This window comes from Oreochromis niloticus, linkage group LG18 (genome assembly GCF_001858045.2).
Source record: "Oreochromis niloticus isolate F11D_XX linkage group LG18, O_niloticus_UMD_NMBU, whole genome shotgun sequence".
Lineage (NCBI taxonomy): Eukaryota > Metazoa > Chordata > Actinopteri > Cichliformes > Cichlidae > Oreochromis > Oreochromis niloticus.
In genome coordinates, this window is record NC_031982.2 from 13,036,948 (window position 1) to 13,062,654 (window position 25,707).

Genomic DNA, 25,707 nt, shown 5'->3' on the forward strand with positions numbered 1-25,707 from the left:
ATGAACTTATTATCAAATTCAGGGAGTACACCTGCATTTTGCATCATAATCAGTGGCGGAGCGGGGGGGTGGCTTACTGGGCTTAAGCCCGGGTTGTTTTTTCAGAAGCCCGGGGTCTTTTGGAGTGTAATTTTTTCATAGTTAGATGCCTGACTGACAACTGTATAAAACAAAAAACTACACGCAATATTCGAAGCACATAGTGCACACTGTGGGAATTTACAACTTTGCGTAAATCCCCCCTAATATTGGTATGATCCTCAGGCACTAAGCGGGCGGGGCAGCTGCTGCCTGCGAGTGCGCTGTTGGAGAAACGGAGCCAGGCAGACAGATGAGAACTGAAGTTCAACCAGGTACCAAAGCAAATCATTCGTACACTGTAAAATGTAATATTGTGTTTAATTAAAAATATTAAATAGGCTGAACTCAATTTTTATCAATTTGTTATTAGAACTCAATTTAAATAAGTTACCAGTACTTTTTATGCAAAAATGCTGATAAACTCGATTAATTTGAGTTGTCCTAACTTAGAAAAACTAAGTAAGCTGGAAGTTTTGCTTCTCAGGGCGGAAGGATGAAAGATGTGTTTTGAAAATGCCACGTCCCCCTCCCTCCTGGATCAGTCCGCATGTTCATGGCGCCAGCATTTGTTATGGAATATATTGAGCAAACCTGGAGATATTATTGTTGTCATTGCTGTGGATCTTTACTGACTTGGTGAGTAAATGTTTACTCTTATTCAAACTGATTTTGTGGCTTCTCTTAGTTTAGCACCAGGTTTATAATCTTGCTAGCTAGTTAGTGTTAGCCTAGCGTTGCTGCTGCCGCTGTGCTCATGTTACTTAAAAATTAACACCACAGCCTTAAAAACCTTACATAAAACTATGTCGGTGAATTTTTTTGTTGATTGTTTGAAATAAATAAGTGAGATAAGAGCCCAGACAAAATTCTTTGGGAGGTGCAGCCGTTAGGAGTGGGGGGTGGATAACGGAGCTCTCCGAAAACGTGGAAGCACTTTTGCAAATATGTGATATTTTGATAAATTAAGTAGATATTTGAGCATTACATAGCTACATTGTCGCCTGAAAATATATTAAAAGGTTATTTTGTGACCCAGAAAGGGTAGTCTGGGGAAAAGGAGGATCGCATTTGTCGGCTGCGGTTGTCGGAGCCTGTGCGCACTTGTAAGCGCGGCAATGGCGGAGGAGCACTGCTGAAAAACGTATTACTTTTTCTGGGTCACAAAATAAACTTTTAAGATATTTTCAGGCGAGAATGTAGTTGTGTGAATTTCAAATATCTGCTCGATCTATCAAGACATCACATATTTGCAAAAATGCTCCGACGTTTTCATGCTTTGTGGCAGCTTTAGAACATCTGTGGCATCTATTAATGTGAAATCTAGCCTTTATTTAACGACATAAGCAAACTCTATGTTACAATGATTGCACAGCCATTAAGGATCAAATCAGTTTCTGAAAAATGTTCTGTTTTTTCTCCCTCTGCTTGCTTCTTACTGTCTTTGAGGCTCGGGACCAGCACTCCTGTTGGACAGAAAGACATCAACTCAGTGGTAAGTATTTTGGTTTTCCAATATATTAGCAACTGTCAGTGACATTTATATTAATCAGGCTGAACTTTAATCATACTTTAGATCAGCCTGTTTTACTTATTGTTTTATTTGTGCTTTGGTTTGGGGAAGTTGTTTCTTTACTGATCTTTTCCTGTCTTCTGTTATTAGACTTGAGATATGACTGCACTATGCTGTTGCTGTGACTCCAGTTAATTCTACAAGACATGCTGTGTAAGTAAACAAACAACAACAGTTTGGTCTGCATTTCTTGAAAGATCACACCCCCCAAACTTAGTTTAGAGGGTCTACACTGTATATAGTGAAGTCTGCAAGTTTTCTAACAGCAAAATTTGTTTTGTGCCCAAAATCATTTTGCACATCATTAGAATGAAAGTTATTGCCCATGTTTGCATAGCCCTTTTTAAAATGATGTTTTCATGACAATATTGTGTGTTGCGTGGTGGTCACGGCTATCCAGACTGACAATTTGAGACATTGAATGTCACCTCTCCGGCGGGGAGGGAGCCTGAGATTGTCTAAATTGGAGTCTGTTTTATACCAAATGCAGAAAAAAATGTTTTAAGAAAGCAATTAAGTTCATGTTCCAAAAAATATGATTGTTTGCTTGCAGGACACCAGGAGAGATGAGTCCTCCGTCACAGATGGTGTGGTCAGTGAAGATGGTCGCCTGCAGGTTCAAGCTCATTGCATCTCCAACCCACATCCACTGCCACTGCACTTAAGGGAAGTTAAAGACTTTCTTCTGCACCCACATTTGGATCACCTCGATCAATGATAGTCATTCAGGCAGTAATGCCTGGCCTGGAAACAAGCCATCCTTAAAATATTACAACATTCCAGCTCATGTGTTGGAATGGAAAACAAATGTGTTGTTTAAATTAGAGACTGCACTTGTGACAGAACAATAAATATTTTATGTTGATTATATAAGTAAGTACAAAACAAACTTGTGGTAGGCCTAAACTTATTTTCAGAATAATTACATCTGAGACTTTGTTTCATTGTAAGATTATAACAGTGATGGCAACATAATTGTTTGTTGTTCAGCAGAACAGTGTCCAGTATGTTGGCTGTTGTACTTTGTTGTGTTTGAAAATAAAAGTTGTGCTCATTTTAACATCATTACAAAAATTGTTGTTAATTATTTTTAATCATATTCAGGTTACCACAAATTGTTTTTTCATTTAGTTGAACTTGAAATGTTTGTCAGTAGGTAAACAATTAGTATTGTCAGAAAGTCAGAAATATCAAGTTATTCTTAATACTGCAGACTTGCAATGTATAAGTTGTCCTAACAGTCATCCTAAGTAAGCTTTACTTAGTTTTTTTGAGGCAACGAGTTTCCATAATTTTTTTGAGTTCTGGGAACTAACACGGCTGTGTACATTTTGAGTACAGTGTACTCAAAATGACTAAGTTGCCCTAACTTGGTCATCTTACGTAAACTTGATCCAATTTTTTTGAGTTCTGGGAACAAATGAGCTTGTACAGAGTACTCAAAATAAATACGTTGTCCTAACTTAGTCATTTTTAGCTAAGCTTTACTCAATTTTTTTGAGGCAACGAGTTTCCATAATTTTTTTGAGTTCTGGGAACTAATTAGATTTTACAGTGTACTGTACAAATAATGTAAATATGACGGTGTATCACGAAAGATTGATCAAACTGATCACTTGACCCATATTACGTTACTTGCTCTTCAAGTGAATCAACAAATGGCGAAATGAAAAGCCGAACAACAACAATGCTGTTTCTTTAGAGAGTCTTAGCTCACATGTGTGTTTATTTCATATTTTCAGTTGTTACCCTTCACGGCTAAATAAATCGGTTTCAGTAATGTACTGATATACAAGAATGGACATAAGGAGCTTCTTTCAAAGAAAAAACTCAGGTAGCATTTTATATATTATGCTTTGTTGTTCAGTATATTTCTATGCAAAACAAGAGGAATTTCAATACACAGCAGTATATTCACAGTTTAAAGCAGATACTTACATACACTTTATGGAAAACACGAACTTTTTTTACTGTACAACATCAATTTAGAGTAAACTTGTTTTGTTTTTGGATAAATAAATGTTGAAATATCTTTTGAATTAGTTAAATGTCAGAATAAAGAAAGACAGAGCTGTCTATTTTTATCACTTTCATCAAATTTAGGAGTACATATACACTAAGTTTATTGTTAATTAATAAGAAAACTCCAGACGATTCCATTCTGAGCTTAAGAAGCTTCTGATAGGTTAGTAGAGTCCATGTGAGTAAATTGGTGGCACACCTGTGGATCCATATAAGGCAAAACACAGAGCCTGTTTCTTTGACATGGGAAAATCAAGAGATGTCAACCAAAACACCAGGAAAAGAACTGTGGAGCTCCATAAGTGTGGCTCAGTTTTGAATACAATTTGGTGCCATTTGCAATTAAGAAATACAGACGATTTCTCTCTTTACTCTTAAAGTTAACAAATATGTTTTTTATATTTATCAATCTAAAAAAATAAACATTTAGTCTGATTTGATGTTACAATTAAAAAAGTGTTTGTGTTTTGATCTGAAGAGTATGTAAATATCTGGTTTCAACTGTATATTTGATGATCGTCAGCACAAAGAGGGAGAGAGAGGAACAGAGAGGGAGAGAGAGGAACAGAGAGGGAGAGAGAGAATGAGGACAGAACAGAGATGGAACAAGAGCAGGTGAGACAGACATGTTAGTCAAATGGTTGTTTACCAAAAGTATCACCGTATCATAGGTACTCATGTATCTCGTACCTAGTGTTTCTTTTTAGGTTTGTTATTTTTCAAGTTATTAAGTTATGCAGGCTTGTTTGCACAACAAGGCTAAATAATTATATAAACCTTTCTCAATCTAAATAGTGTACTTTGGTAGAATTAAAAAATAAGTGTAGTGCAGGTCTATGATGATTTTTAGTGCTACTATCATCTAGTTCTGATTCTGGTTCTGTCTTGGTTAAGTCCTAAGTAGTCCTGATTTTGAACTGTTGTAGTCCTGTTTTAATTCCGGATCAGTTCTGGGTCTGGTTGAATTGGGGTTTAGTCCCTGTGTCTTGATACAGCCCTGATTTTGTTCTGCCTTGCTGCTTAATTAAAAAAATAGTTTAAGGTGTCCTGCATATGTGATATATATTTTTCCCTATATGAAGTCATTCTTTTTTGAACAAAACTCAAAACAGAGCCTATTAATCTTTCAGTCATTTCTAACCCCCCCCTTAAAAAAAATCCCACATGCATACTACCCTTTAGGGCTAAGCCCCGGGTGTTTCAAATGTCTGGCTCCGCCTCTGATCATAATATTCCTTTTTTTTTACCACAAAATACTCACATAGATGGGAATAAATCAAGAAGCTCTGTGAGTTTCAACCGCAAAGAGAAAAGCTTAGCTGCTTCTTAATTTAATGTCAAGGCTGATGGTCAGGACTCCTGCAGGGAGCCGAGGGCCCTCTAACTGTAACAAGGAAACAGCAGCTTGAAAATGGAGTCGGCTAGTAGATCCACTGAGGTCTTTTATGCTATAATTAAAACTTTACAATCAAATCTAAAAATCTCTCAAGGCCACTGCAGAGCGCCGAGCAGCACTTTCCTCTGATATGTGTTTAGATTTCATCAGTAGGAGACATGGAGCGAGAGGAGAATGAATCAAGCGTCTGCGTCACCTTTCACATCTCAATTCTGCCGCTTGAAATGGGTAATACCTCATTACTTCCAAAAACGTTGCTGTGTATGTAAGTGATTGAGTGTCAGCAGGTCAGCGGTGGGGCTGTGGGTGATTGCCTCACATCACCTGCTGATATAACATTATTATCAAAAACTGTGGCAGGAATGAACAGAAGGCAGAAGGCAAACTCCCCGTGAATCAGAAGTTTCCATTCAGAGCCATAAACAGGGCATCTGTCACAGTTGCTCATGCAGTATTCCATCACATAGTCGCTCCAGACCATATGGGTAATAGGAAAATTCTGGGTATCTAGCCAAGCATTTTATTACAAAATGTCTTGTCCTAAATAATGATCCCGAGGATGTGCTACATCAGTTCTTGATGTTAAATATTTATTTTTGATTCAGGTGTAATTTGTCAGTGTTCTGAGTTTACCGTGAATTCATATAAACATTATACATTACATTACCTGGGACCTATCTCAACTTATCTTGGGTAACACACTCACAAATCTGCTGCAGCCTGACTGCCTTTGGCTTTGATGACAGCGTGCTTTCATTTTAATAAACCTATTTATTTCCAACCAGAGTTCCCTTAAGTTTTCACCAAGATCTTATACTGATGGGAGAGTTACACCACTGCGTGCAATCTTCTCTGGGACGTCCCCAACACTTCCAGTGGGGTTAAGGTCTGGACTCTGTGGTGGCCAATCCAGGTGTGAAAGTGGCTGAACCACTCTTTCACAGTCTGAGCCTGATGACTCCAGGCATTGTCACCTTGGAATTTAATTCAATTCAATTAAGTTTTTTTTAAATAGCTCCAAATCACAAGTCACCTCAAGACAGTTTATTGTTTATTGTAAGATAAAGAACCTATAATAATGCACAATCTGATATCCTTATGTTGGTGTTGTTCCTACATCAACACAATTAATGTGGGATCAGGTTCAACATTGCAAATGACAAGTCACATTTTTATGTCATAATTTTGAGAAAAAAAACCCCTGCAGTTGTCTACTCAGGATCAGTTATGATATACTACAGTTATAATATTTTCCCTTAATGGTTGGCCAACTACCAGTTGAAAAGAAAAAAGGATTATTGTTTTTCCTTGATATTAGATCTTTGCCACTAACATAATTAAGCTAACGATTATGTTTTGAGTCAAAGATTTACAATATCTACTTTTATATAAATAACTACCCTCAAGACAATAAGAATATTAGGACATGGCAAACTATCTGAGTCATCATATCATCATATTTGTCCCTGGGCCAGATACACCTACAATAATAGAGAGAAGACCCCAACAATCAAATGACCCCTTATGAGCAAACACTTGACGACAATGGGAAGGAAAAACTCCCTACAGGAGGAAACCTCCAGCATAACCAGGCTCAGGGAGGGGCAGCCATCTGCTGTGACCCATTGGGGGTGAGGGGAGGGAGACAGGGAAAAAACACACTGTAAAGAAGCCTGCACTATAAAGAAATAGTAATGTAACAATAATAATAATATGAAAATAGGCAACATTTTGAACTTCGGTTATGAATATAATTCCTGAAAAAATAAAGAAATTCATTTGTGTCTTACCTGTAATTTGTGTGTAGTGCTAATAAGCAGGTGTTAGTTTCCTAATATGTGTGTTTTCACTGCAAGGATGTTAGCATGTCAATGCTAGCTACTGTATATCACAGTACAGCTTCATAAAACTGCAGGCAAGGCTGAAGATGTCTTAATGAGAATGGATTCAAATAATTATTTTATTTGTATCACTGGGTCACAGAGAAGAGCTTCTGACAGAGGTATCCATTATGTTTCTGCTTATTTGTATAAAGACAAATACACACAGGTTAATGAGCTGGTAACAATGTAGCGAGAGAAGAAGTTTATCAGTGCATTTAAACCAGCTCTGTGTCGTTACGCTCTAATTACTCGCTGGAGTTTTCTCATTTCACAGTAGGTCTGATTGAGCTGTATGATACTGAGTGGATGCCCAGGTGCACATTGCATCTATTGTGTCTAGTGCTGAATTGTATTTATGAATATCATCATACAGCCAAGACAATGGAGCAGTTGTTGAATAGTCACCCTCTCTCTTTTGTTATGAAACCTGTCCTCATATATCATATTGCCAACCTCTACGGTTAAAATGCTGTCACATTAAAAACAAAACAAAAATCTTCACTTTTTTCCCCACACATGAAACTTTTCTGCTTATAAAAAGATGCACATACGGCAAGGTAATTTATGTACATATTCATCGTCATTACCTTCCCTTTTCTGTTCCCCAAGATGTCTCCAATAGATGGGAGGAGAGCCTGGAGATGAGTCCTTGCACACGCTGGCTGAAGATAAAATGAAAGAAAAATGAGTCAATTAATGGGAACCAAAAGAGTAATGTCTTTTGACATGTGGAATGAAGTGTGAGGATCACATATTGTCAGTGCAGATGCACAAACACAAAAACACAATTACTATGACCGTGCATTTCTTGCAGTTTGTTGCATCCCATGCAGTTTGCGTGTATTTCTGTGTGTGTGTGTGTGTGTGTGTGTGTGTGTGTGTGCATATCTGATGATCTTTGAAAATAGCTTGTGACATTAAGGAAGGCCAGAGGAAACAATGCTGAATCATATTGGTTGCTCCTCATATTCGATTCTCTTGTTCCCCCCCTTTTTTAGGTGAAAAGACGCATCTCATACCTGAGGCTTCTCTCACCTTCCTGTTATTTTGGGGTTTCATTTTCTCTCAGCATCGATCTGATTTGGACCACAGATGTGGAGGAGAAAGAGAGGATAATAGGGCATCAGAGAGCGAGACTTGTTCGTTTTCTTTAAGACCGTGAGTGTCAGAACATTATCTGCTTTTTAGAGGGTGCTGTTGTTCATAAGCAGCCGACTGGAGAGCCCTGCTTGCTGTACCTAATCGGGACTGAGAGCGTGACGCCCTGATTAAAAACCCACTGAAAGCACTCTCACATGCACGCACAAAACACACACACACGCTGTCCATGTCTGCATTAAAAACAAACCAAATGTCTCTTAGAGCCTGCATCATTTCTCAGCTTCATTCTCAGCCATACCAAAAAAAAGTCCATTATGTTGGAGGTACACAAAATATACTGCGTTTATATTTAAGGTTTGCGTTCTGTGGGTGGAAAGTTTTATATCCATTCTAATGAATTCATTTTCACCCTTCCATTTGATTTATTTCCTAAAATAAAAACTAGCATTATACAGAATAATACACCCATGACTCACTAGCATCATGATAGGGAAGCAAGTTTTGAACTTTCTAGACTACTCCACTGATCATAACAGAAAATGACACTACAACCTCATTAGCACATGAGCTCTATTTGTATTCTAATGAACTGTGAAAAAAAAAATGCCACTGGGAATATTCTAAGAGTCTGGTGTAAAATATAAAGTAGCTTAAACCATCAAGGATCACGTCTACATGTAAAGGTCTTTTGTTGTTCCACTTTGATGATAATTTTGGTTTAGGTATTAAATATGGAATAGGAAAAAAAATGCTATTCCATTTGAAAAAATGCTATTCCGTTTGTACCTGTGCAAAATGTAAAAAAAAAAAAGGAAAAAGAAAAGAAAAATAAGTGTAGTAAAGTTGGAAAAAAGTTATTTTATTTCTCGCTGCCTGGAAGAGCATTTATGGACTTAAACAATGATGTAAAAGACATTTTAATTGTTTTCCAGTTGAAAAACTCATAACACTAAGGAGAAAACAAACCAGTGGTATTTATGGTGCATCTCAAAGACAGACATTTAGATGTAATAGCGTAATTGAAAAAAAGTTGTAATGCTGAGAAAAATATGGAGAAGCAGATAAATAGCTCATGATCTGAGGCATGCCACATAATCTGTCAAACATGGTGGAGGTAATGTTATGGCATGGGCAAATACAACTGCTAGCAAAACCGGGTCACTAGTACAGGGCTATACTCTCTACACAGATTCAGCCAAACAGACCAGACAGCACTTCACAGTACAAATGAATATTTGTACGAATGGCCCAAACCACAAAAGCAACCCAAGAGTTTCTCAAGACAAAGAAATGAGACATTCCTTAGTGGCCAAGTCAGCTACTTCATGTCAACACAACAACTTCCCTACAGAACATGCTTTTCAAAACTGAAAGCAGAGAGACCCACAAACAACCTGCAACTGAAGTTGGCTGACCTAGCAGAGCATCTCAAAACAGGAAGTACAGAACAGATTCAGTGATGTCCATGGGTTTTAGACAGTGAGTACAAATGGCTGTAAAAATCGGCCCAAAAAAATAATACAAAGTTTTTGTTAAACCTCTTGAATTTAAGCTGAAAGTCTGCACTTCAGGCACATTTTTGATTGTCTGATGCAAAATTCACTGCGGTGGTGTACAGAGTCTCATTGTCCAACAAATAATAGACCCAATTCTATATAAATTTGGTAAGTAAAGAAAATAATATTTACCTGGGAACACTGTCTTGAGATGTTAGTGTGAAACTGATCAGCTAGACTATCAAACATTCCCACCCTTGCTCGTGAGGACCAGAAACACTAGTCTGCACATTAATATTTTATTGGTGTACAATGCTGGTTGGCTGTGGGTTCTGTTACAGCTGTTACACAGCCACCTGACACCTCTCTCTCTTTGTGCGGACGTTGTAAAGAAGTAAGGGTGAACACAAGACAGACGATAGCACCACTATAGGCACTACTGTGTAGTATTTTGACCAATATAATGAGTGAACTGATGTAGGCAGTGCCAGAGTAAACTCAGATGGACCAATGTGTGACCACATACTGCACAGGCTTGGGGACATTAGCCTCCAAGGGAATAATACACTAGACACACTAATCAGACATCGTGTAAGTAATGTCTGGCTCAAAATGCCACATATTTAAAATATTCTGTATCACATACAAATGTATGAATATGCACAATATTAAAGATTTTCTATTTAATTCTGCTTGGTTGTGTTTTTTCTGTGTATTTCCTATTTTTAGACTGCCTTTCCTTCTGCCATTTACACTGGCTATTACATCCATCAGTAGTAAATTCCCTAGCAAATACTGCGTAAAATAAAAAATAAAGTAATGCAGAGAAACATGACATGCTTTAGCAGAAAATTTACACACGCACTCGCACCTATAACTACACGGGAGCCTTTAAGCAAAGGCTGTTATTAATCTTTCACCTCCATCACTCTACTACCTCTCCACCTCTTTCTCTGTTTCAGCATCTCTCTCTCTGGCACCCCAGTCTAACCTTTCATTCTTTGCCCTCCTTCCAGTTTTGTGCCTCTCAACCCTGTGGTCATAAGCAGTGAGTAGTTATGTATGCATAAAAAGGGAAAAGGCAAAGAGAGAGAATTTTAATTAATTTTTCCTGTCTATATCACCCTTTATCCACCTGCTCTGCAGTCCTAGCAGGCAGTGTAACCTGGAGTCAAGCCCAATCCTCCATGACGCTAGAATTGCAATTATTTCTTCAACACCCTTATCACAAAGCACAACATTCATCCACTGAGGTTTTTCCCTTTTAAAGGAGTTTTTAAACAAATGTAGGGCTGAAAGCACACACTTTTGTGTGTGTAGTGTCTCATCTTTGACTTAATAAATACAGTTCAGCAGAAATAAATACAATCCACATTATTAAAGCTAACAAAATTCTCCATATAGCTCTGGTACCAGGTTTATGAAAGCCTAAACTACAAATCACTTTCTAGTTACTTTGTAGTTTTTCTATTCGTTTTATAATTCGCCTGTGTACTATGTATCTATTTATAGAACGTATTTCACCAGTACAAGCAAACATGGATGTTGTGACATGCAGACAGGACTCAAGTGTAGCTCTGGTGATGGATTGGGTAGCATCTTTATTGAACTCCAAACCCCAAATCAAATCTTACATCCACACGAATTATTCCATATGCTGCACCTAAAGATGTTACATGTAATTTCATTGTTCAGCACCACTGACACTGCTGTATATGAAGCAAGACAAAAAGTAAAGCTCGATACTCGTTATTCTTCAATTCCAAACGTGTGTTTCTATGTAACCACAATCTTAATTTTGCCCTAATCTGGTGAGTCGTTTTCTCATCATTATTCAAGATAATGATATAATCAAGATGACTTCAGAAATCTACTAATGTGGCAGTACAAATAATGCTGTTATAGTGTACTGACTTGATGTCCAACCATTTAATTAGTACTAAGTTTTTAGATTTGTGAACGATGCTGTGACAAGGTGCCACTGACAGCTCACTTCAGATCTGAGCTGACCCTCTTCTAAGCAGCTGCACTCACAATTCAATACTGGGTTCAGATCATTTAGGTGAAGAGTTACACTCACTGGCCATTTTGTTAGGTCCATCATTCTAGTACTGGGTTGAACCCTCTCTTGCTTTCAAAGCTGCCTTAATTGTTCATGACAATTAGCCAATATGTGAATTGAAGCCTTAGTTCCCCTTTCTTATGTGTGGTCTTTTGCTGCTGCTGTAGCCCAACTGCTTCAAGGTTTGATATGTTGTGCATTTAGAGATGCTCTTCTGCATACCTTGGTGTAGCAAGTGATTTCTTTGAGTTACTGTTCCCTTCCTGTCAGTTTAAAGCAGTCTAGCTATTCTCCTTTGACCTCTAGCATTAACAAGGCATTTAGACTGCCACTCACTGGATATTTTCTCTTTTTAGGACCATTCTTTGAAAAACCTAAATATGGTTGTGTGGAAAAATCCCAGTGGATCAGCAGATTGTGAAACACTCAGACCAACCAGTCTGGCACTAACAACCATGCCACATTCAAAGTTATTTAAAGCACCTTTCTTCCCCATTTTGATGGTCAGTTTGAACTTCAGCAGGTTATCTTGACTATGTCTGCATGCCTCAATGCACTGAGTTGCCATATAATTCGCTAATGAGATATTTGCATTAACAAACAGATTCAACACTTCAACACTTGTACCTGTCAAAGTGCAGATATAAACTAAACACCAGTACCTTCTTCCTCTACTCAGCCTCTCACTGTTTTGCTCTCTGGCAGCCTGATAATGGGTAAGATCAGCCTTACTGAGAGGAATAATGTGTCAGACTAGAATAATGTTATTTGATGATTTTGCAAAACCCTTGGTAACATTCTGTACTAGCATTTTTATTTATTGTATCTGCATACAGAAACTCTGTTAATACTTAGAGTCAGGAAAGCATATTCAAGTTTTAGAAAAATTGCATTATGGCTAATGATATTGTAATAAAAACCCGTCCATAACCAGCTGTGACTCCTGCGCTATAATCTTTAAGCTTTAAGCTCGAGTATGGAGGACATTTTGAAGAATAGTGTTGTAAAGTTAGTGGAAACGATGGTATTTGGAAGTGCAGGAGCGGTCGAGTATATTCAGTTTCAGGGTAATGTCCTCTACCTTATCCTTATCTAGTGTCTTCTTCTTTTTTGTCTGTTCATGTAATCCCTGGCTCACTTGAATCAGTTGTCTGATGCATGGATCTTTCTTTTTTTCTGTATGTTTCAACACTGCCATGGTGCAGACTGAATTTAGCACTGATCACATACATCCCCACTTGTCCTGTGTGATGAATCACTTGCACAGTACTGTAGAAGCAACTTTCTCTCTAAAATAGGTAGAATACATGTCTCTTATTAAATCACTTCCACTTTTCTGCTGCTCTACTTCCTGTCCTTGTGACGCCTTTCTTATGATGTCTGATCTGCATGGAGGAGGAGATGATGGCACATTAATCATGACGAGTAACACTTACAACTTCCCCCGACAGTTGCATACACACACACAAATTAAACTTATCCTCACATACCCTTGAGCTCTACTAGCCCTCTAAAAAGCAATGCAGTTCAATGCTGTTTAAGGACTGGAAGCAACTCTCTGGGTTTAAAAAAGGAAGGCTAAAGCTTAGAGCAAGGTTTGAAGAGGTCAGGATGAGAGGCAGGTAGAGGATGAAGGAGAGAAATAGGAAAGATCCTCAAAGCAGGAAAATAAAAGGTGTGGACTGGAACATCAGAGGAGGAGATTAACCAGCCTGGTAGAAGAAGGTCTAAATCAGAATATATAAAGCATGAAATAGAGGGGGATTGACAAGTGAGTGGGCAGAAGTGAAGGGAAAATGGAGACTTTGGCAGAAATGCCATATGAAATTGGCTGCAGAATTAGAGTGCATTTGGAGACTTGATGGTGGAGAGACCAGAAAATGAAAGGATTGTGCAAAGAGGATAAGGAAGAAGGAAGGTGGGAGACTTTTAAAGGCTTTTGGTGGTTACTTTCGTTCACCTCAGGCTGAAAAATATATCTGTGCCTATACAGAAAACCAATACACCCACAGCCTCTCTCTCTCAGATTTACATAGTCACTCACACACACAAACTAATCTCAGGACCCCTTGACTCCAATATATAGAAGGAGCCTATGCCACCACCCTTTCTCTCTCAGTCTTTGACTTTCTGTCCTCCCACTATAGCTGAAGTCAGTTCAAGCTCAAAACATAGACAAATTATTCCAGCACGCTGCACTCTGTCTGCTGCAGATACCTCTCAGCTCAGCTAATACAGTGCACAGACTCTTACTGCTTGTCTTATAGTTTAAGAATGATTTTACATTAAGATTTTGCAGGAAAGACTAACTCGTGATAAATGTGGTCTTCAGCCAAGTGAAGAGCCATGTAAGCCTATATAGACTGCATACTGTTGTATAAACAGACAGGTACTAACAGCTGGTTCTCTGTACATTTGACTGCACTGTTAACTCACTCGTGATGTAATTCAGTATCATAGCTTCTATTTACTTAAAAAGACTGCAGACAAGCAGGATACAGTCATAGTTTGTGTGATTTCCATACGAACATGCATGTAGCTGCTAGACACATTCAGAACTCGAAAGAGGCAATTCAGGGATTTAACACAATTTCTGCAGAGACGGATGAATAAAAATTATCATGAAACTAACTCAAGTGACTGCATATCCTGACTTTTAGCCCCCCTAGAGGCCATGATCCAATATCATCTTAAAGCTGATTGTTACAATATTACAGTGAAGGTGGTGGCATACAGTGTGCACATTTAAAGCTATTGCAGTTTCCATTTGTTTTATTACAACCAGAGGTTAAAAGTGTAGCAGAACAATCCAGAACAGGGTTCTGGGACCTTAAATCAATTAATTAAGCAATTAAATCCGAGCAGAGTCTTATATATAACCCTAGATGTCTATAAATCCTTGAGGCGACTTTTGTTGTGATTTGGCGCTATATAAATAAAATTGAATTGAATTGAATTGAATAAATTAAGTTATGTGTAATAATGAGAAATGACACAAGGAAAAGGTATTGAACATGCTTACTAAAATGTATTAAATACTTTATGCAAAACCCTTTGTTGGTGTGGCTTTCTGTATGGAGAAACTACCTCTTTCAATTAGTTATTTCTGTAGATTTTCAATTGGATTCAGGTGAGGTGATTGGCTGGGCCATTCCAGCAGCTTTAGTTTTTTTCTCTGAAACCAGTTCAGAGTTTTCTTGGCTGTGTGTTTGGGATTGGTGTCTCTACCCTCATTTCATCTGCATCAATCTGTTAGATATTGGCAGATTTTTATCAAGAATGTCTCGGTATATTTTTCTTTCGTCCTTTCTTTAGTTATATGAAGCGTGCCTGTGCCCTATGCCAAAAAACAGCCCCATACTATGATGTTCCCAAGTTCAAACTTTACTGTTGGTATGGTGTGTTTGATGTGATATGCAGTGCTTTTTGACCTCCAAACATGGTGTGTATTATAGCTTCCAAAGAGTTCACTCTTGGTCTCATCTGACCAGACTATATCCTCCCAGTATTTCACAGGCTTGTCTACATGTTGTTCAGCAAACTTTAAATGTGTTTCAACATGCTTTGCCTTCAGCAATGGCTTTTTGAGCATGAGTGCAATACTTACTGCTTTCTTTGAAACAATTGTACCTGCTGATTCTCGGTCTTTCTGTAGCTCTCTGCAAGTGATCGCGATCAATGTTAGGTTACATAAAGAGCAGCAGAAATCCCTTTAAATGCACATTAGTCGCTCACTGAATTCTACCTTTATATACCAGCTTTATAGAGGGGAGTTTATAGTTCATGTAACAGCCTCTTATATCTTTTTGAATTCAGTCAGCTAAATCCATATAGAGCAGCAGGAACTCAGAGGAGCTGAAAAGTCCAGCTGATCACAGCCTGTACATAAAGAAAAATCTGCTGGAGCTCACCAATTATTCTGACTTATTTCCAGCACTGCTATATACCCAATCATCCACCTGCCAAATCTCACTTTAATCCCTGATTACACCTGATAATGGGTGATTTTTTTAATACATAAAATAAGATGTAAAAATCCATAAACGCAAAAATCATTGCATTTTACAATAATTGCAAAATGTCAACACCAACTAAGTGCTGAAAGGATTATAACCGGCCAGCACAACTCTAACTTAACTCATTGGTCATTCTACCATCATCCTGGTAAATCCATAACTTGCAGTGTATTAAACATAGAGTTGTTTTTCTTTTTTCATTTGTTTGTGTCCATCCTTGACTGACCTCAAGCTTAGCAATGAAAAAAAGCGTGTTTTTAAATTGTCTGATCCTTCACTCACTTATGCGCTCTGTAGTGTTTGCTGCAAGCAATTTCACTAGGGAACATGTCCAGGCAGCAGTTGATACATTTCACACACTAAACAGACGTAAAGCTGCAACAGAATTACAGTACACACCCATTTGAACCACATTTGAGGTCAAGGACAAATCAGTTAGAGTTTCTAACACAAGTCTGTGCACATTTATTTTTATTTAAAGCTTACTTTGGATCAAGTGTTTGGGGACTGCAGCTGCAAGTATGCTATTGTATACTAATCTTCAATATATAAATACAGTATTTATGCCTATTGCAAATATTTCATAAGTAGGCTACTTAACCTCTGACAGACTGGTGTCCTGTATATTGTGCTCCACCCTCTCACCTACTCTCTATGCCTATGACAGTCAGGACGACCGTGGATGGAAGAGCTACTTCACAATTCATGAGTATTTAATTATTTTATTTCTGCTTTTTGGCCAAAGAAAAAGGGGTAATCCACTGACGAGGTGGTGCATTGCTCTAATTACTCTCATTACAGGTAAGGGGTAATCTTCTATTCCTAACAAATCACCAGACTAAAATAAAAAGGATGGTTTTGGTTGACGGGTGAGGCGTCCAGCTTTTCTTTCTGTAACTTTTTTTCATGCGTAGCATGGTGGTTGCTGAACATTACAAAGCAGATAAAATTTACATTTGAGACCTTGAACAGCATTTCAAAATGTTTGCATTACTATACATTAAACACGTTTCTGTGTTTTAAACGTAATACCTGTACTGATTTTCCCAAATTTTACCTCTAACTATGCCCTTTATTCAATAATGCTTAAAAAGATTAAAACTAAGACTGAATGTAATTAAAAACTAAAGTAAAACTAAAAATTTTCAAATAATACAAAATAAACTGAAGTCCACTCTGGAAACTAAACTGAAACTACATTATAAAAATAAAAACTAGTCATAAAAAGCAAAACTATTATAACTCTGTTGACTTTCCTTTACAAACGTGCATGCTCAAAGTGCACGGTAACCCCTGATAACAACATCATTTATTCTTCACCCCGAGGCTTTAGAAAGCTGCCCCAGAGCCACTGAAGACATTTTTTTTTCGAGCTAACCATGACTTGTAAACTGCCTTTGACATGTAATATTGGTCTTTAATGTAAGTTACTGTCAAGGCACCTAATGGAACTATGACAATAAACATGTTTTGTGTTGAAGCATTAGCACAGGCATGTTTTATTATCCAGCATCTGTGAAATTCTCACTCAGTCGTGTGTACTCCGCCATGTACTCACATTTAAGTGTGTCCTGCCAGGTTAGCATAACTGACAGAAACAAAAAAAGGCGCCCGTCTTTTGTAGTTTTTGATATGTGTGTTTGCTAAGTCTGCACGCGCCTGTGTGTGTGTGTGTGTACAAATCTTCATAAGAGTGTTTGGAAGCAGCGATAGGTGCAGTGATGCATGGCTCATTCTTTCTCTGTGCAGGACATCTGATAATAAGCCAATCACTGCAGCTGATGGAGAGAGGTAAGTGATGAGAGCACTGTCTCACAGCGGCGAATGAGACTGAGAGGAATAGATGATGTGTGTTGCTGTAGACCGGGCTGCTTTCTGCCTGGCAAGACCACCTACCACCTGAGACCAGGGCCAAAGCAGCACAGCCAGTCACAGCTGAGACAGCCCTCATTGTTACAGAGAGCACATACGCAGTAAATGATTGCCTCAGCGCAGGTCTTGGCAAAGCATTGGCATAAAAAAATGGGCAGTTCGTGTTTGTTTCATAATTTATCACATCTGAAGAAAGATGTATAGTTCTGTCACAAGTGGAGGTAATTCCGGGCTCTGTTTCACACGGGCACCAATTATCTTATGATATATTTACAAATGAACAAGTGCTCTGTCAACCCTCATGACATTTCATGCATACAGAAAAGAAAACACTGATAAATGAGGCTCAGGTTCGCATTAATTACTGCACTCTAACTGCACTGAGAAAAATAAATGGTAATCTTATTTTATTTTGGTACCTGCCGTGGGACTCCTACGCAGAGCTGAAATGGAAACAGTGCTGGACTACTATTACGAGGCATACATTGATCACCCGCTTATCGCCAGCTGCAGGTCCACACTAACACATGCAGAAATACACAACCAAGCGCACGTTCCATTATGCATATGGTACAGAGCCCCTCACATATCCCCCCTCCTGTATTGATCTCACATTACTTTTTTACTGCAACTTGAAATGCCCAGTGCACATAAACAAAGAGAACCAGAGAAGTAAAAACATCAACAAGATAGGTGTGAATAATTGCAACATTTTCTGGTTGGTTACTGCATTACAAGGTCACCCTAAAGGCGTAACAACACACGATCAGCTGTAAAGGGAATAAAACTTGGCATCACTAAAGCATCATTGTGGCCTGTATGTTTAAAAAAATCACTGTTGTGTTTTGTGATATTTCTCCATATTGTAACTAACAGTCAGTAAGAAATCTACTGTCAGGTGCCAACAAACACTCAGCGGGCATAGCAAACACACAGCGAGCCTGCATGTGAAACCAGAGCAGTTTGTCTGATTGTCTGTGGTACTGATACAAAAAAAACAACAAAAGAGAAACCAAGGCTCACCCATTTATCAGTGTGTGTGTGTGTGTGTGTGTGTGTGTGTGTTCATCTGAAACGCAAACTTGCAGGACAATACAAGCCTGAAGGAGACCAGGAGCATATTGCAGTTCAATAATCACATACTTACTGCCATCTTTCCCTCTGCAGTTCATCTATTTCCTGCTTTTTTCTTTCGGCTGCCTCATTTCACAGCCCTTAAATATAAACCGAGACCAGTGATAGAGGAGCAAGACGGAGAAAAAGATCCTGTCAGGGTACAACAACAGTACGTATTCTGTATTCTTGCCATCCTGCAAGTCAGGGCTGTAAAACAACTAAATGACCAAAGAACTGGAAGTACTCAACAAGCTGTTTCAGTTGCATACACGATACTGACTTTCCTGAGGTTTATGTAGAGGGAAAAACATTATCGTGTCAGTGAAAGAGAAATCCTTTAATCCTTGCTTGTGTATGGATTCATATTCTTTTCAAGCGTGTCTTAAAGCAGCTCTCACCTGCTCATATGAACAAAATGTTAGCAGCTGCTCCGTGTTCAGATGTCCTCATTATACTGATTAGAAGAGATTTGGGATTTTGGTCTCATCACCTGCATCGGAGGCATACTAGAAAACTTTTCTGCCAGAATCGACAAGATGAGTGATTAAAGCAATAAGTATTTGAATTTAGTCTATGAGAATGCAAGAACCAAATTAGAACAGATTAAAAAAAAAAACACCCAAACATTTATTGGGCAGAAACCAAAAACAGACAAAATGGATGTGGATGTGCCAATGTTTGCTATAAAGTTCAAATACAAATCAACAGGTGAAGGAATGTCAGTAATGTGTCATTGCTCATTTCTGATGCCACGAATAAGCATAAGCAGCCAGCATGTTAAACTGACAAACAAACTTTACCAATTTGGTGATCTATTTAAGCAGCAGAAGCTTTTTTTCCTCTGTCAGTGTCATGTCAGTATCACTGCTGCTCTGTAATTAGAACAAGACTGAGCAAATATGGCTTGTTTGGAAATGTTGGCAGGAGAAAACCTGTTTTCTCAAAAAAGAACATGACAGCAAAAAAAAACCAAAACACAAGATTGCTGGAACAATTTCATTTGGACAGAAAGAACCAAAGTGGAGATGTTGCACAACACTACATGTGGAGAAAACTAAACAAAGGATGTCAGCACAAACACCTCAAGCATGGTGGTGGAGGAGTGCTGATTTGTGCTTGTTTAGCAGCCACAGGCCCTGAGCACCTTTCAGTCACTGAGTCAACCACAAACTCCTCTTTACACCAAAGTATTCTTGAGTCAAATGTCCAACAATCTATCAGAACAATGATCCCAAGCACAGCAGGAAATCTACAACAGGGTGCCTCAAAAAGAAAAGAAAAGAAAAGAAAAGAAAAGAAAAGAAAAGAAAAGAAAAGAAAAGAAAAGAATGTGTTGTAATGGCCCTGCAACAGTCCAGACCTAAACCTGACTGAAATGATGGAATCCTCACAAAGCTGTGCATAAACAAATGAACTGAAGCAACACTGTAAAGTAGACTGGGCCACAATTCCTCCACAGCAATGTGAGAAGCCATACAAAAAAACAATTAATTGAAGTTAATGCTGCCAAAGCTGATTCTACAAGCAGCTGAATCATGAGCTGCACTTAGTTTTTCACAGAACTGCATAGACTACTAAATCTAATTATAATATATTAACAAGATATAATGAGAAATGTTACAGAAGAGATGAATGTTTTCCTCTTGCAATTTGTTGCTAATGTAGTCAGTGATCAAAGTTACTTTATATGTAAGAAAATGAGGTGAGACTGAGAAACATTTTTTTAAATGATGAAAAGAAGAGCCATGATACTTCTCAATAACATAGTAGCTGACAGTTAGTATATAAGTTCTTTTCTTTTTCTTTAACCAAGCAGTAGTCTTGATTTGATGATGATGATTTATACCATTTGCGCTGTTTAAACACAGAAAACTCTGCTAAATGAATGTTACACAGTAGTTAGAAGATACAATAATATCTAACACTGGATTTAACTGTTATCATTTTTTGCCAAATCCTTTTTCCATCTCTGTTTTTCTGGTAGATTCATAGAAGAGTGTGGATGTCCTTGTACCCCTAGTACTTTCAACCTTTTAGAGACCCTGCATCTCCTTTCATCCTTTCATCATGGGGACAATGTCTGACAGTCTACTAAATCATACATTGAATAAAATCCAAACATTAAAAGAACAAGTTTTTGCTTTGAACTTTTGGTCGCACTTTGAAACTAATGTACCTCATGTATGTCAAGTGCGAGTCAGAGAGAAGGAGTTTATGTTAGAGAGGGATGCAGAAGAGACAAAAAAAATTGCATGGGCCTGTGTTATCTTTTCTGCTTTGATCTCTCTTTCTATTATCTACTTTCGCCCGCGGTCAAGTGTGCAGCTGTCATGGCTCCCCATGAAACAAGGAGACAGACAGAAGGGGTGTTCCTGTTGAGTGAGGACTGTTATGAGTTCTCAAGTCTGTGCTGTCGCTGCACACAACGGAGCTTATGTAAGCAGGAGAACGAACGAGGGAGGGAGGATGCGGAAGACAAAGAGCAAAGATGAAAAAGAACGGCAAGAGAGAAAAGTGTCAGAGAAAGAGAGGGAGAAGGAGAAAGATGAGGAGAGCTGTCATCATAAAGCGTCTGACTCATTCCTACTGCTCTGGATATAGCAGTGGAGCTGAGAGGCATGTTGCTAATGTACGACAGCTCGAGAACAATTAGATTCCTTCAAACCAGGATTAGGTTCATAATCTGGAAGAGAATGGGGCAGACTCCTCAAAACTAGGCTGTGAAAGGACTCAATTTCCATTGAAGCCACCTCCAAATTATGCCTGGTTGAGAGTCTTCAATATTAAATCAAGACATTCACCTAAAGGGTGGATACCATAAAGAAGTATTTTTGTCTCAAATATGCCTGAAAAAAAGGAGTATTCAATTAGCTGTAGCACTGAGCTACACACTTAATGTTCAGGAGGTAAATACTGCATTTTTTTAAATGTAAACCTTTGGTGCTTTAATACTGAGGTGTTCACTGGGTCCATGCTGGACAGCTTTTTGTGTGAATGCCTGATAGCACCCGCATAAGTCAAATATATGATTTTCATTTTGTCATATTCACTGTGCCATTGTGTCTGCAGTTATCCCCAGAGGCAGTTAAGGGTCTGATTGGCATGTTCTCCCTCTGTAAGTGCCTCCAGAAAGGACTGGCTGTGAATGCTGCAGTCAAATAGCTGTAATTATCTGCAATCAGTTGACAACCGGGGGCCGACTAAAAGGCTGCTCACACACAAACATGGTGGAGGGAGAGACGTATCAAGGGGCATGGAGGGTAAAATATCTCAGAGGAAGAAGAGAAAAATGGTGGCCATGTTAGTTTTGGGGGGGAAAAAAGAAAAAAAAAGAAATCAAAGAAACAAATCATGAAACAGCAGCAGATGTGTACACAAATCAGACAAGAAAAGCGCAACAGCAAAGAATCGTGTATCTAAAGCCTTATGTTGCCTAAACATCCTCATGCTTCTCCATTCAAAAATGTCCTTTTTCCACCCGAGACATTCTGTCTCTATACATTTTATTTATAATCTATTTATAAAGTGGCTTTATGAATCATATATAGAAGGTTTGTTTTGAAGTTAAAAACTTAATTTGGACAGGCAATATGTGATATGGCTGAAAGCTTTCTGCTGCCAGTTGCAATGTCAAGAATTGGCCTCCTTTTCACATTTACTTGAACATACAGTACTGTGCAAAGACTTGAGTCAGTCCTCATGTCTATATATTTAGCTAGGAAAATGGGAAAAAGGTGCAGTGATTGATTGAAACGTGTGCAAAAATACATCGAAATAAAAAAAAAAAGGTACAAGTGGAGTCTGTGCAATTCTGACAAGCTTGAAGTCAAAATTTGGTGTGACGGCCTTTATTCTTCAACACAACCTGAACTCTCTTAGGCACAGTTTCTGTGAAGTGCCAGGTTCATCTCTCAGCTTCTGTTATCAGATTTTTGCAGGTTTGTTTTTTCCTGTTTCTTAGATCATGACTTTCAGTTTCTGTTCTATCTAACTGTAAGTAGTTTTTTAGACCTTTTAGACCTTCTTTTGTCGTCCATTGGTCCGGTTTCCTCTCTTTAGGAGTCACCTTATTGGTGAAAAATAAGGATTTTATGCCTGACAAATTGTGTTATTCAACTAAATAAATGGGAACAAATTCTATGTTTTTGCAATGGGTTCTGCTAGTAACAATTGGTTGTTGCTAGCATTGGGTTTTTTGTTTTCTGTTATGTGTAGACTCAACACTAATTCATCCCGTGAGTTAGGTACCTTTGTTATGCTTGAAAGATTCATAGGTCAGTGTTAAGTGGCTTAAAAAAAAGAAAGAATTTCCCTGAAAATGCGACAAGGAGTGGATGGAAAATAAATGGAAAAGCACCCATTGTACAGAGAAGACCCTCAAAAATCCTGGATAACTATTGCTGAAGGCCACTTAGAAAAATTTTACAAGAAAGCCTCCTTTGAAGCAAAGTATAAAGAAATAAGTGGTGGCGCAAGCCCATTGTGCAGCACTGTTTTTTTAGAGGATTGAAGAAGAGCAACAAGCCTGCCTTGTTTGCAAGATATTTTGTAACCCTTGCAACCCTGCAAAATCCAAAATCTTAGACAGGCTCGAAGATCACATCCCTAATAGCACAGACTGAGCATTGCCACTGATGACTAAGACGGGCAGAAAGAAACCTTGATTAGAAGAAGGATGACACGTGAGTAAGAGGGGGGTTTATGATGTTGTCAGGCAGCACTCATTTCTCTTAACAGCAGTAACATAAGATTGACATATGAGTGGAGGATTAAGGCCACAGTTTTTAGGAATGTGTTTGTGAGGAACCTTGAGCTTGTCTTTCATATGAAATATTCACATTTCTAAGCTCTTGTGCGCATAGAGTAGACATAAGGGTAGTGGAAATCAAACAGCATATTGATTCTCTTTCAGCATGAGCCTCAAGTAGTCTTACTCATAAGTAAATTAACACCAATTAGTCCAAACCACACCTCCTGCCTCTTCCTTCATGTGCATGTGATTGGTTTATTATTGCCACAAAACAAAAATTCCCTGCAGTCATTTTCTTTCTCTCTTTCTGTTGGGCAAGTGAAATCTCCTTTTGGAACTTAGTGAGACCTTCGCAAATTCGTTCCAAAGTTAAAGTCATTGCCTGTATGCACAAAATTATAATTTGCCTATTCGGTTGTGAGAGATTCAGAATCTTGCAAGTTTTGTTGCGTTTTCTTCTGCCGATTTTAGCAACTGCAGAGCAGTAATAGTCAATCACACGCTTCCTCGGTGCATGAGGTTTCACATTACTCGTATCCCATGGGCGCATGCAGCATTAGGGCTGTGACAGAAGCTGTGAAGCACTGGCCTGGAATCGCTGCTTTGGAGCATGCTCAAAGGCTGAACAGTCTCAAATGAATAGATGGTAATTAATACACAAAGCACCCGGGAGAGTGAAGTACAATCTCGGGGCAAATTAGTCCATCAATAAAATGGCCCACAGACACAATTTGAAACAGGACTGGGGTGAGGGGGTGGGGTCAGTATGATAGGCAGTGAAACTCATCAGCATCAAAGTTACATAAAAATAGACAATGAGGTCTGAAGAAAAGGGAAGGCATATTATAATCAAACATTAGTAATTAGATTTTTTATCGTCTCTAAAGAAATCCAACACCTCTAACAAGTTACTGTTCCGTCTTCTTCACTTTTCTCTTCCCTCACAATCCATTGATCTCTGATAATGATGAAATATAGCTTTGAGATATTTGAAGAAAAGTGATCGCAAATAACCTGCAGAAAATAAAAATCTTTCAGCTGTGCTCTTCTTCTTAAACTGCCCCAGTCAGAGTCATCATCTTGTGTATTCCAGCGTTCCTGTGCATCAAACTCCTTTCTCAGGCATCTCTCTCTGTGGATGTTACACCTCTGCTTCCATCTCCGAAGATGTGAAAATGATGGGCGGATTATCACATTGTCTGGACATCTGTGCATTTATCTGCCTGAGGGTGAGGTCTGGATTACAGAAAAATGCCCCCCCCAGGGTGCAGAACTCACAGTCACGATCTGGCCAGCTCCTTGTTGTGGTCTCTGAAAGATCAAAGGCTGAGGAGGGCTGCATGAAGAGATACAGAGTGGCAGAGAGGCACACGAGTCCCATGGTGGCTCCAGGAGAACATGAAGGCTTTGGTTTGAGATTTAAAGTGAAAGGCAAGCAGCGCCGAGACATATGACTGAATCCTTGTGGATCCAGTGTCATTCGTCTTCAAATGCTAGTTTTACACTGTCAGCACATCTGAGAAACATGATGTCTAACACACAGGCAGATATCTGCGCTGGAAGGCGGGCAGGTTGTCCTATGAGGCTGCCTGCTAAATGAGGGCTCCTCAGTCAGTGCTGTTGACTTACTCTGAGGCTGCCAACCGCTGGTACGGTATGGCTGTAGCAATATAGACATTTAAGGAATTAGCAGCTATATATAAAACTGCAAATGGAGACTTAAGTTAATGAGAGAATAATAAAGTGTAATTAGTAAAGAGATTGAGTTTAATAAGCGACATATTATGGATTCACTTTGTTCTGTACATATATTATTAAGTCTCTATGGAGAGCTGCATTGCTACATCAGCAACACTGCATCCACAGAGTGCCTTGTTAGTGCTTGTAAACTGAAAATGATTCAGCCTCATGATACTCACAGACAATGCAAGGTCACCACTTATGCTCAGGCCTTTTTAAGCATGTGTATTTCAAACTTTCAACCTCCATATGTGAACAAATCCAATTAGAAGTGCTGAGACTGAGACAGAGGCTTCATTCAAAGAAGCACAAGCAGTTGAATAGAACAGCCTATAAGATTTCTGGTGGATCTATGCAGGATAAATCATGCTCTGCTTCTGTTAGGAAGCCCTACCCACTAATCAAACATTGTCTTAATTCTCCATCTCCAGGATCCAGCATCATATTGTCTCAAAAAACTGTAAATCGTCCACATCCCTTAAATTTAAGACCAAATCAGGTCTTTTGCAAGTTTCTTAATCTCTCTTTTTATTCCACATCTCAGTGCTTGGTATTAAAATATTTGAATATTCTTCTTTTAAATCAGAGTTAATACTTGTATT

General features: G+C 38.6%; 1 long non-coding RNA gene across 1 annotated transcript; it reads left to right on the plus strand.

The window, feature by feature from the left end:
- Positions 1 to 307: 307 nt before the first annotated feature.
- Positions 308 to 8,777, plus strand: LOC102081019 (uncharacterized). Its single transcript, XR_270020.4, has 3 exons — positions 308 to 353; positions 7,562 to 7,692; positions 7,951 to 8,777. It is a non-coding gene; the product is annotated as an uncharacterized LOC102081019 (long non-coding RNA).
- The last annotated feature ends 16,930 nt before the right edge of the window (positions 8,778 to 25,707 follow it).